At 41.7% G+C, this 12,513-nt stretch overlaps 1 protein-coding gene across 5 annotated transcripts in view; it reads left to right on the top strand.

Moving 5' to 3' along the window:
* The window catches only part of dmd (dystrophin), a 493,723-nt gene that overhangs the window by 49,581 nt on the left and 431,629 nt on the right, over nucleotides 1-12,513 (top strand). The window lies entirely within an intron of this gene.

Raw genomic sequence — 12,513 nt, 5'->3', positions numbered from 1 at the left:
GTCTGGATGTCATCTGTGCAGTATGCACACATATCTACATCCACAATAGGCTCTTACAGTGTATAAGGAGGCTACTCCAGTGTCACAGTGGCGTTCTCTTTCAGTCAAAGTGCTTCAATGTCACCTTTTGTTATATGTATAACCTGCTAGGCACATATTCCTCTCTGAGTTCTTGGATGTTTTTGAATATGTCACATGTCACCAGGTATGTCACTCAGCTATTCAACTGCCTGCATGCAATCCAGAGCAGGTTAACACACCACACACTTATTAGGTTGCAGGCTCTAGTGTAGGGCTACACTAGTGTAGGGCTCCCTTTGACTCAGAAGGATGTACTTGGTATCAATGGATAGCTCTGTGTCTCCTCTCATCTGACATGCTTGCCATATCTATGCAATTATCTATTTAATATTCAGTCAGTAGGCCTACTGGTAATGTTTGTCATGGAATGTACTGTAGACTGCAATTGAATTAGTTAGGTATCTCTGCAACCGTTTATTTGTTGCCCCTGACAACAATACAGACAAAAGTCAGGATCTTCGCCACTAGCCGTTGACAATTTGTAAAACACGCGAAAATGTACATAACAGACTGGGGGAATATAATAAGACATTGAATTAAAAGTGTACCTGACAACAATACAGACAAAAGTCAGGATCTTCGCCACTAGCCATTGACAATTTGTAAAACACTATAAAAGGGAAATAAAATTAGCTTTAGGATTATCATCATAACAACAGCTACAGCGAATATGCTAATCATGGTATACATAAACGTCAGTCGATTAAAGATTAAAAACACAGTAAAAAGAAGATGACAATTTCTAAATATATACACAAACAACAGTGCATGTATAATTATGAAGCAATATATCTTTAGAATGACTCATGTTACAGCAGATCATATAAATTAACTGAAGTGCAAATCTTTTCAACCTACCCCGAAACAAAACCCCGGGACAAAAACACTGTATAATAAAGGAAACACAAAGCTTTCCAGTCGCAAGACTATCCCGTTATCCCGTGAAGGATTAGAGGTGACAGAGGGCTGCAACCCTCCTTAACCACACTTAGGTTAACATGCCGGTTACATGCAAATACAGCCAGTGAACTTAACATTTGCACATTATTACAGAAATCACTCGGGCTCCCTCATTACCCAAACCCGTAAGAAGATTAATCATTAAAATAAAACTAAATAAAAAAATACACTGTTAACGAAGGGATGGGGGTCATAAGTTTGTCAAAACCCTATGTTGCATAGATTGCATAAACCTCATAACAGGTCTCACCACCCTCCCATATCTAGTTTGGGCAGTGTGTGCACCATCACTAACTAGGGGTGAGGTTGACCTTTATGGAGCTGGGCCCTCCATGGACCTTCACCGCCAGCGTCCATGGAGGGCCCAACTCCATGATGATGACCACTCCCGCTATAGTCAAAAGGGTGACAAGACCAGTGGAACACATCTTGGACACAATCAGGGTTGAGGGATCTTGCTTCCTTAAGGAGCGTACCAGATGGCACTCGTGTGAGTCGGTGGAACACACTGGGCTTCACAAAAGGCTCATGACTAAGAGCATCTGCTACCACATTCTTGGGACCTGGGATGTATTGGATGTTGAAGTGGTATGGAGCAAGCCTTGCCACCCATCTCTGTTCACAAGCATCCAGCTTCGGCTTTCTAAGAATATATGTCAGTGGGTTATTATCAGTCCACATTGTGAAGAACTGGCCCCGCAGCCAATAACTGAATTTGTCACAAACTGCCCACTTGAGTGCCAAGAACTCCAGTCTGTTTGCAGGATATCTTGACTGAGCATAGTTCAGTGATTTGCTGGAAAAAAGCTATTGGTCGTGCAACATCTTCGTCTCCACCCACCTGCGATAGTACAGCTCCCAGTCCATTTCTCGATGCATCAACAGACAACAGAAAGGGCTTGGTGAAGTCTGGGTGTGCCAGAGTGACTCTATCCAGTAGTGCCTGTTTCAGAACGTTGAATGACTCACTGCACACAGAGATCCAATCAACAGAAGTCAACTATCTTTTCATGGTTGGCTTCCTTCGGCCTTTACCATGGCGTGGCTTCTTCATGCCTGAGGTGAGGTTGAACAGAGGTTTGCTGATGCTAGAACAGCCCTCAATGAACTGTTGATAGAAGACCACCATCCCAAGAAATGACCTGACCTTTGACGGAGAAGGGATGTCTGAGCCATGTTCCATGAGGTCTTGCTCGGTGATGACGTTTGATCCTTCTCCACGCATGACAAGAGCTGCAGCAGATTTTCCTCATTTGTATCCTTTTGGCTTGAGGTCAACATCTTTTCCCAGTAGTCTCCTGATGCTTTCTTCACATGTATTAGATGCTTGATCACTTTCCTGCCTAAGATGAGATCATCACTTTGTCCATCAACAATGAGGGTTGGGACTGAGACACTGCAGTCAAACACTTCCATCTGGAGGACACACACTCCAACAGGGTTTGTCTTCAGTCCACCGCAACCAACCAAGGTGATAGACATAGGAGATAGTGCATCAGGTATAAACATGTCAGCTTTCTCAAGCAAGGAAAGTGCATATGAACTCAGAGTGCAGGCCATGGATCCACTATCAACCATAGCTTTAAGGTTTACAGTGCCCTGAACTAAAACATTAGTGTAAAATAAATTGTCATGGGTGTTTAGTCTCTATGTGTTTTGATATATTACTTGGGACATATCTTCGACTGAGTCACAAAACTGAGAGTAAACCGATTTCAAATCAACATCATCACACATTGGGGATTTTCTTTTAGGCCCACCACTGGTCCCCTCCACATGTGGGCTGTCTAGTTTTCCTGCTGACAAAGAATACTGCTGTTTGGCTGTGTAGATTGTGAGAGAGGCTGAGGGGCCACTGTACATGCTGAAGCTGTGTGGCCAGGTGAATAACAAACAAAACACAGACGATGGGTAAGGCAGTGGTGGACTGTGCTGTGGCTTGCCTTTCCACAGACTCTACATGGGCCTTGTGATCCGTCAGCATCTCTTGGCCTCCGATAGAATCTACGTGGGCCATTGTGTTAAAGAGAACCCTGTGCCAGGAGTTGTTCCAATAAGGAAATTACACATTCTAAAAGACTGACTTTCTGTGGTCGGTGTGTTAGCTGGTTTTGGTTGTACGACAAGAGGTTGTTCTGCAGCCTGGGCATATGAGTGGAACACTTCTGAGGGCCTAACAGGAGGTGGCACACTACAAGTAGATCACTGCTTGAGTCTGTGTTCTCCGTTGCCGAACTGAATTGTAGGTCCATTGCATCGTGTTTCTCCCGTCGCTCGCGTTGAGAAGTTCAGCTGTTGCTGCACCGACAGACAGCACCAGCCAATCAAGCCAATCGACTGAAGGCACCAACCAATCAAATTATGGTTATACTTCAGGTCATTTGCATAGCTACCGTCGGGAACACCCACTGGCATGCGTTGACGGAATGCAACTGTGTGTAGAAGCCCTTAGTGATGACGTAACAGTTTGGGAGTTGTGTGGCAACTGCATCCTCCTGATATTGTTGGCCTTGTGTAGCCCCTTCAACCTGCTCATCTTTATCGTTCTGCTCCACACTAGGCCTGTCAACTTCATCAGGATTTAAATTTCTAACTTCATCTGTGTATAGCAATGTATTCTCAATTTCCTCTGACATGATGGACTATGTAAAGTCAGCAATGTGTTTGAAAGGCAGGGTAATTTAGAACTAAAATTTAAGCAGTTGCATCATAGGCTACGATGAGGTCAATATTCGACAACTAGGCTGATTTGTAATTCAAGTGTAAGCAGCAAAATCAGTTTTAGGCTACAATTTAATCAGTGTTCAAAGGTAGCCTAAATATCAATTCCTGTATAACAACAATATAACATAGACTGATAATGTCAGGGAATGTCGGCTTGGACCCATGTGCAGAATTTAGAAAAACACACTAATGTTTTTAAATTTAATGGTTGACAAACTTACTAACAGACAGGACTGTGACGGGGTGAACAGAGAGACGATCCGACAAAGGACAGAGAAACAGGGGGGCAGAAATGCACAGACTAATTAACAGAAAGACAGAGGACTGGACAAGACCAACAAGACAATAACGGGGAACAGGTGTGGAAACAGAAACGGAGGGAAAACTAACAAGACAGGAAGCACAGACCAAATAAAGAGATGGGGCGGAGACAAAGACAGGTGACGGGCAGGTACACACAAAGCACATGACAGAAAACAATATATAGAATAGCCACAAAGTCATCAGTCCAGGCCAGATCCTGACAGTAATCCCCACTGACGCCTCCTGGCGTCCCCTGAAAAGTCCAACCCAGGGTGGGCGGAGGGGGCCTGGACGGAGGGACTGGTCCGATAGACCGTGACCACGGGGCAGACATGGGGAACTCACAGACAGAGGCTTGGGCAGGGCAGGAGAATCGCACAAGACAGACATGGGGAACTCACAGACAGAGACAGACACAGGCAACATAGCAGACTCAGACACAGACAACACAGGAGACACAGACGACACCACAGACACAGGTGCAGGAGGAGAGACATGAATGAAGAGAGTGACAGGGACAGTGGGCTTTTCTCAATACAAAGTACGCTAAAGAACAGTCTCCCGTTCTTGAAAGTTCGAACTTGAAAAGTTAAGATTGTGAGTCCAGACTCGCGAGGACACAGGACGCTCAATTTGCAGTTTGAGACAGTAGCGTTCCTGCCAACGGCAGCTTCTCTCGGAACAGCTCGGGAGTCTAGTCATTTACCTATTGCTCTATTGGTCTACCCAGTATTTCTGACATTTACAATAAAATGTATAATTCACCAGCTTGTTAAAGTTTGTTTCTCATTGATTTTTTTTTATTAAATATTAATAACAATATATTCACTTGCCTATGGCGGGAACAGTGTTTGAAGTTTGCAGTTTAAGTGACCGTTATGATTAACGTTAGTTGTGAAGCCTGTAGCCTACCGTTTATAGCCTAAACATGGATCGGATTGTAGCAATTATGATAGGTAGGCCTATTATGTATCAATGCTTCCATTTCTCTTATGTGAGTGTCACGGCTGAGCTGACGTAATGCATTGTGGAATCTTCAAGCCACCAAGTCACCACCCGATGCATCCTTGATCAAACCAACGATTCGAGAACACTTCCGGGAATGTTATGCGTTCTTGAATAAATGCGAACTTGTGAATTGGAACAGTACTTCGGCGGTGATTGATGACGTTTCAGAACGATTTTCAAGTTCATGAGAACACAAGTATAGAAAAGAACGCATATTGAGAAAAGCCCAGTGACTGGGATGGTGACTGGGACAGTAACAGGGATGGTGACTGGAATAATAATGGGGATAGGGATGGGACTAAGAACAGAGACAGAGATGGGAACAGAGACTGGGACGGTGACCAGGACAGTGACCGGGACGGTGACTGGGACAGAGAAGGGCTCGGGCGGAGGCAGAAAGCGATTGCATCAACGTTTTTTGGTATATCCAGTTTTTAATATTTTTTTCCTAAGTGTTTACAACCTAGTGTTAACTAATAATTTTTGCAAACTGGACTACGAACAAAATACTAGTGCATTCCTGGATCTACATCCTTATGCATGCTTCCTGCCAGGACTTTTACGGGCTTTTCACAAATCACGGAAGAAACGTTGACGCAGCGGTATAGTAGCAGATAATCAGGCAAGTGTTATTTAAATAAACTCCTTAAAACTCCTGGTGTACTTACAAACTTTCTAATGCCTCGTTATTGGACTAAAGGTCATAGTTGTACTACTGTAGAAGTTTCGTACCATTCAGGGCATTATTAGTGGGGTAATTTACGAGATAAAAGTTGGTTCCATTACGTCATTAGTTTCTGACAGCGCTACTCGACCAAGGGAAAAAAGGTTTTGGGAGGGTGTTTGGCTCGGGGTCATGGTGCAAAGGACCCTAGGGTGAAATTACTCCGAACCATCGCTTTAAGTATGGCACTCAAACAATTAAAATAAATCTTAATTCCATGTTAGGACATATGAGGGTCTTAGTTACCCTTTAAGCTATTCGGTGAATGAAAGTATCCTTCATTATCTTTCAAATGCACTGGAGGGAGAGCACTATTGAAAGTTTCAGCAACAGTTCACAGATACTTGCGCCACTTCCAAGCTGCGACTTCAAAGTGCTTGCTTGCTTAGCCTTACTTATCTGCTTGCTGCTTCAGTCCTTCAAACGGAATCGTTCCCAAGGTGCATTGTAGCCTACGTCCTTTAGCAACACGTAAAGTCTATTTTCTTGCCAACTTCAGCATGCAGGTAACGTCTGGTCCTCGACTTCACCGCAGTAGTGTTCTACTATGCCGCCCTTAGTCACACACTCCAAGGCCAGGTTCAAATCACTAATGTTATTAGCGTCGACAAACACTAAAACACCGTAGATCTAGACAGGATAAATACAAGACAAACAATCAATCAATCATGCAACTAAGACATAACATACCACTTTTGCCCACTTGTGGACTAAGAGAGGGTTGGTACAGCTTATGGTTCTTTCATTGATGAAGATGATACACCGCATAGCTCCTTGCCGGTAACAAACTTTCAAATACAACAGCTTACAGGAAGTGATACGCTATAACGTGCACAACTTATTTAAACTAATAAATTGTCCTCATCAGACCACAGCCCCACACAGTGGAGAACCCAAAAATTCACTTGTGATTGCAAATACAGGTTCTTTATTCAGTTATTCAAACATTACTGGGGTAAGTGTTGCTTTTTTCAGGCTATGTTTTCAATGGTAACCCATTGTGAATCAATAGTGAAAGTAATTACCTGTGTATAACTGTTTTGTCATTGACTTATACTCTGCTAGGTTTTTAGTAAAGCATGGTTTAGTGAAGTGGTTCTCAAATGGGGGTACACGTACTCCTGGGGCTACGTGAAGGCACTCCAGAGGGTACGTGAGATTTTAAAATATACATATATTTAAAACACTTTAAAAACAATTATTTAATACATATTTCAGGATGAATTTTATATTTCAGTAGGCTATTCAATTTCATTATCCTAAAAATCCAGAGTCCCCCCATACCAGGATGGTTCGACCCAACCTGTCACATGCCACCCGCCATCACCTGTCAATCACTGTCAAAACTCAAATGATGAGTCGTGGTTAAAGCGTAGCGGTATTCTTGTGAAAACACAGAGGGACATGTGGCAAAGAAGGCCAAACCAGAGCCGGCAAAATTACTGCTGTATCTTGTTTTATTGCTCTGTTTTAAGTCTTTTTTTCTCAACTAAAAATGCTTTGTGCTGGTCAGGGGGTACTTGGCTGAAAAAATATTTCACAGGGGGTACAAAAAAAGGTTAAAAAAAGGTAAAAAAGGTTGACTGGTTTAGTGGAATACCTGTTCCATTGGGTCTTATACGTGCAAGCAGATTCCTTCAACTGCGCCGCTGACTATCAAAATACTGATGCACTGTTTGAAGTTGCGCTGCTTGCTGTTAAAGGGAATGACTGATGTTACACCCAAAACACACCAATTACTGATTAAGAAACATAAGACCAACCTTTTTGCGCTGGGCGCCGACGTTCGATAACAAAACCACCCCAAATGTGGACTGGTCAAAACCCGAAATTTGTTTAAGCTATTCGGCAGTGACCATGTGTTTTAGATCACCAAAGTATAGCCCTAAGTCTGTTAATGTTAGTTAGCTGAAGGGTGCGACAGTGGCACGCCGGGTTAATGCATGGATCTCGTTGTAAATTTGTAATGCAAATAAACAAATAAACTGAGCCTACATTGCAGAGCCCCTTCAACTTTATTAACTCATGGTAAATGAATGTTGCACTGCTGTGCAGTGCTTATCTCTCATTAGGATCATAGATGCTAGTTTACATCTATGCTAGCGATTAGCTAACTATGCTAAGATTAGCTATCTACAAGTAAGCTTGGTCAATTATTATATACAATGCTGGCTTACATTAGAACAATAACTGTGCTTGTCTAGCTTATTTAGCCTACATTGAGTTTATTTAGCCTAGTATGTGGTTTAATCCACCGATGTGATGGAGCTCTGTCGTTATGTGTGTACAAGGAGAGACCCTTTGCTTAGGGAAAAGCCAGAAGGAGAGAATTTTAATGTAATTTAACATAATTACAGAGACCATAAAATATTGAAAGCCATTATTCTGTGTATTGGTGTTGCATTAATCCCATACAGTACAGCGGGAAAAATAAGTACATTTTTACAAATAAGTCAACATTTTTTTCAGTAAGTATACTTCCAGTGAGGCTATTCGCATGAAATTTTCACCGGACATTAGTATTAATTTAGGTAATCCACACTAGGGTGACCAGACGTCCCGAAAAATTCGTGACAGTCCCGATATCCAAGCAGTTGTCCCGAATCCCGAATCCTGCCCTAATTGTCCCGAAAATTATACTCAGAATACTGAATAGTTATTTTCTGATAAACAATAAAAACTGTCCGTAGAGAGGTTGAGTCGACTGCATGCAGCCCCCGACGGCAGCTAAGTGTCTGGATGCAGCCCGGCTACTTTGTTTCTTTTGACGCTCTATAATTAGGGCGCGAATATGCACTGATTTCGCCGGGGCGAGGACATTGAATGTGCAGGCAGCGCAGCAGGCAGAGCCAGCGTGTGTGCAAAAAAAAAAAAAAATACGCCGGAAGTTCGGCCTAATGTCCATGTCGCTTTTAACATAATCTACTTAATCTAACAATTATTTTGTATTCTTACTTAATGACCCATAATTTTGGCAAGGCTTGTTATTAGCATTAGGCTGTTATCCTTATTCTGAAAGGTCTGATTTGCACTGTTACGCAGTCATTGTTTTTTTTTCCCCACAATGACATTTTGAGTTCATGATTTCTCTGTTGTATTTTGAGGCAGACTTGCTGTTTGAATAAAAATGTGTTTTGGTACAGGTTTGAAAATTCGCTGTAGGCCTACCATCCCCCGCCCCCCGGCGAAAAAAAAAGCGTCCCGAATTTCAGCCAATCTCATCTGGTCACCCTAATCCACACATATATAAAAATCCAAACATTACTGTCTAAAAGTAGAGTTATGAGTAAAAAAGTGGAATGGCACAGGGGAAAAGTATTGAACACGCTAAGAAAAAGCAGTACACAAAGGCAAGGAATGGCCAGGAACAAACTGGAATCTATAAGTAGTTAGAGAAATTCTCCCTCCTATCTGTGCAAATTAATATAAGCTGGGTTAGTACATACTGGTAGGCTATAAAAAGGTTTTTTGTTACCAAGGTGTCACACAAGAAACATTTAATGATGGGTAAAAGCAAAGATCTCTCCCAAGACCTTTGCAACCTTATTGTTATCAACATATCAATGGGACTGGTTACAGATGCACTTCAAAACTTCAGAATTATCCAGCAAGCAGTATTGTAGCCATTATCTGCAAGTGGAAGGAACATCACTGCATCATCAACTGCCCATGCACAGGATCTCCTTGCAAGATTTCTGACCAGGAAGTCAGAAGAGTAGCCCAATAGCCAAGGACCACTCGGAGAAAGCTCCAGAAAGACTTGGAGGCAGCAGGTACAATTGTTACAGAGAAAATCATAGGTAATGCACTCCACCGCCATGGCCTCTATGCACGCTCATCACGCATGACTCTATTGCTGAAGAAAAACATGTCAAAGCTCGTTGAAAGTTTGCTACACAACATTTGGACAATCCTATGAAATACTGAGAGAATGTATTCTGGTCAGGCAAGAGCAAAATTTAACTTTTCGGATGTCATACTACACACCATATTTGGAGGAGAAATGGCACTGTGTATCACCCTAAAAATACCCTACCAACAGTGAGGTTTGGAGGTGGTGGCATCATGGTGTGGGCTGTTTTGCATCTCATGGCACTAGCAGACTTCATACAGTTGAAGGAATGATGATGGAGTCATTTTGTTTTGGGAGAATCTTTCCATCCACCAGGATGATGAGGATGAGACATGGCTAGACCTTCCAGCAGGACAATGATCCAAACCATTCAGCAAAGGAAGATCTCAATTGGTTTCAGAGAAATTAAATCAAGGCCCTGACTTCAATCCAATTGAACAGTTTTGGAAGTTAACTAAAGATCAGGATTCACAAGATGGACCCCTGGAATCTTCAATATTAAAGGACTATCTGTTTAAAAGAATGGGCCAAACTCACACCAGAATACTGTGACTGATTAGTTTCGTCATACAGGAAATGCCTTGAAGCCGTCATTACAAATAAAGGCTTTTTAAGTATTTAAGAAATTTCAGCAGGTGTGTTTCCTGTTTCATTCCACTTTATTACACATAACTCTACCTATGGACTTTAATGTTTGGATTTTTTATATGGGTGGATTAACTGAGTTAATACTCAGGTCTGATGAAAATTTCATGCAAATAGCCTCATTTGGAAGTATACTTACTGAAAAAAATGTTGACGTGTTCAATACTTATTTTCCCCGCTGTATATCGTTTGACCATCTTTTTCAACTCATATCTCCAGATAAAAATCACATGGAACTGTGAGCTGATGATCTTTCCGGGCTTTCCCAATGGCTTTGATTCAAAGAAAAAAAATGACCCATCACAAGAGGGCCAGTGCCTCCTTTGGTTCCCTCCCCCAAAGTGTCAAAAGTCAACCCACACGACCAAAGCCCCAGATAGCAAACAATCATTGGCATTGTTTGGCAGCGTTGGAGGTGGAAACAATGTCACAACAATGGCAGCCACTCAAGCAATTGTATACCAAATGTTGGTTAGTCATGTTCGGCGTCATAGCCAATGTATCACTTAGACGTCAACAAAAAACAATTATTATATGAGGTATATGCAACAGCGTTTCAAAAAACGTTAAAGCAATGTCTGAATGAATAGTTTGTCAAAGTAAAACAGTACAGTACAAAAATTTCATTTTTGCTTTGAGGTTTATTTATAAAGAGTCAAGGCGTGCTTGAGGTGAAGTTTCAATGGCAGCTGCTTCTCATAATATCAATTTATCTATGCTAACAAAGCTGTAAACTGACACCTGCAGTTTCGAATACAGCAGAGAGACTGGAATAACAGTACCAGCTGTCTATTACAAACAAATCAGGAGACAGGAGAATATAAACTATGCTGCTCGAAACCCCTAGATTTTGGGGTTGCTCCTCCCACAACGCGTAACTCCCTCCCGCGTGTAAATGACACAAGGGGAGAATTTGCAGAGTGAAATGCACATAGTTACGCTTTTTTGACTTAACACCCCCCCCCCCCTTAATCAGCATGACACAGCGGCCAAAATGTAGCCTAGCCTAGTACAAACAGGTCATAGACCATTCCAACAGCTGTCAGGTAGGCTAATAAGAAAAAGGAACCTGTAACTCACCCATTAGAAATTCACTCTTCTAAATATTCTCTTCAGTGAAGTTATTCACGATAGAATTGAAATCCAGCCTCCTAGCAAAAGATTAGATGGACACCCAAGCACTATAGCTGAAGCAAACATACATTTTTCAGTGACCCTATCAGAAATGACTACATTTCCCAACTCCCAGCAGGCCTTGTAAATTTTAAATTGTAAATTTTGAAAATACAAATAAACAACAAATATGATAAGTTGCAGGGTTTTTGTCTGTTAATACACTTATGTTCATAAGTTGCTTATTATTTGTTCTGACCAACATTTAATTTTGGAAGATCTAACAAGAATGAAAGCGCACTACAAAAATATGAACTATAGTCACCATGACCGTTATGTATGCGGAAAAAAGGGCTATAAATAGCAGTCATTCAACTTAATGCATGAGGTACTGTAGGTGTTCCTCCTGCGAGAATGAATATCAGTTATCAGAATATCAGTTCATTGTGAATCAGTTTATGCTACCATGTTACAACAGACTTCACTTTCCAGTGAGTATGAAGCTATGTTGATATGTGTTGTTGGTTTGATGTATGTCTAGGCTAGGTTATCATGTTGCAATGATAAAGATACCGGTAATCTACAAGTGATAGCTCTCTGCTATGTGTCTGATATGTAGCCTCGCTGGTCCTTAGTAGATTGTTTAATGATTTTCTATTGAAATGCCAACGAATGCCAACAACACAACAACGTTACCCCACTGGGCAAAATAACGTTGGCCCAAAGTCAGTAAACAACATCATGCTAGCAGCTGCTATGCCGTTGGGGCAACATGTGTTTGCTATCTGGGGCTGTACTTCGAGAGAGCGAGCAGAACTCATCTTCTAGAGCGTATAGCCCCTAATGGTTGTTTTGTGCACTCAAAGCTGTTTTTTCCTCGTTCGCTGTTGTGTCTGCGCATGTGAATTAATATTTTTTGCTTGTGAAGATATTTCACTGAGCTCTTGACATATGCCACTAAAATAATGCCATAAGAAACAGTCATATCCAGACATTCCACAGAGGATATCTTTACATCAAGAGTAAAAACAAGGTCTAATATATGGTCAAGGTTATACATTGGTCCACACATATATTTGAAGTTAGAAGAAACTATGTTTAA

Source organism: Alosa alosa, chromosome 17, assembly GCF_017589495.1.
Source record: "Alosa alosa isolate M-15738 ecotype Scorff River chromosome 17, AALO_Geno_1.1, whole genome shotgun sequence".
NCBI lineage: Eukaryota > Metazoa > Chordata > Actinopteri > Clupeiformes > Clupeidae > Alosa > Alosa alosa.
This window is presented reverse-complemented; position numbering and strand designations above follow the sequence as displayed.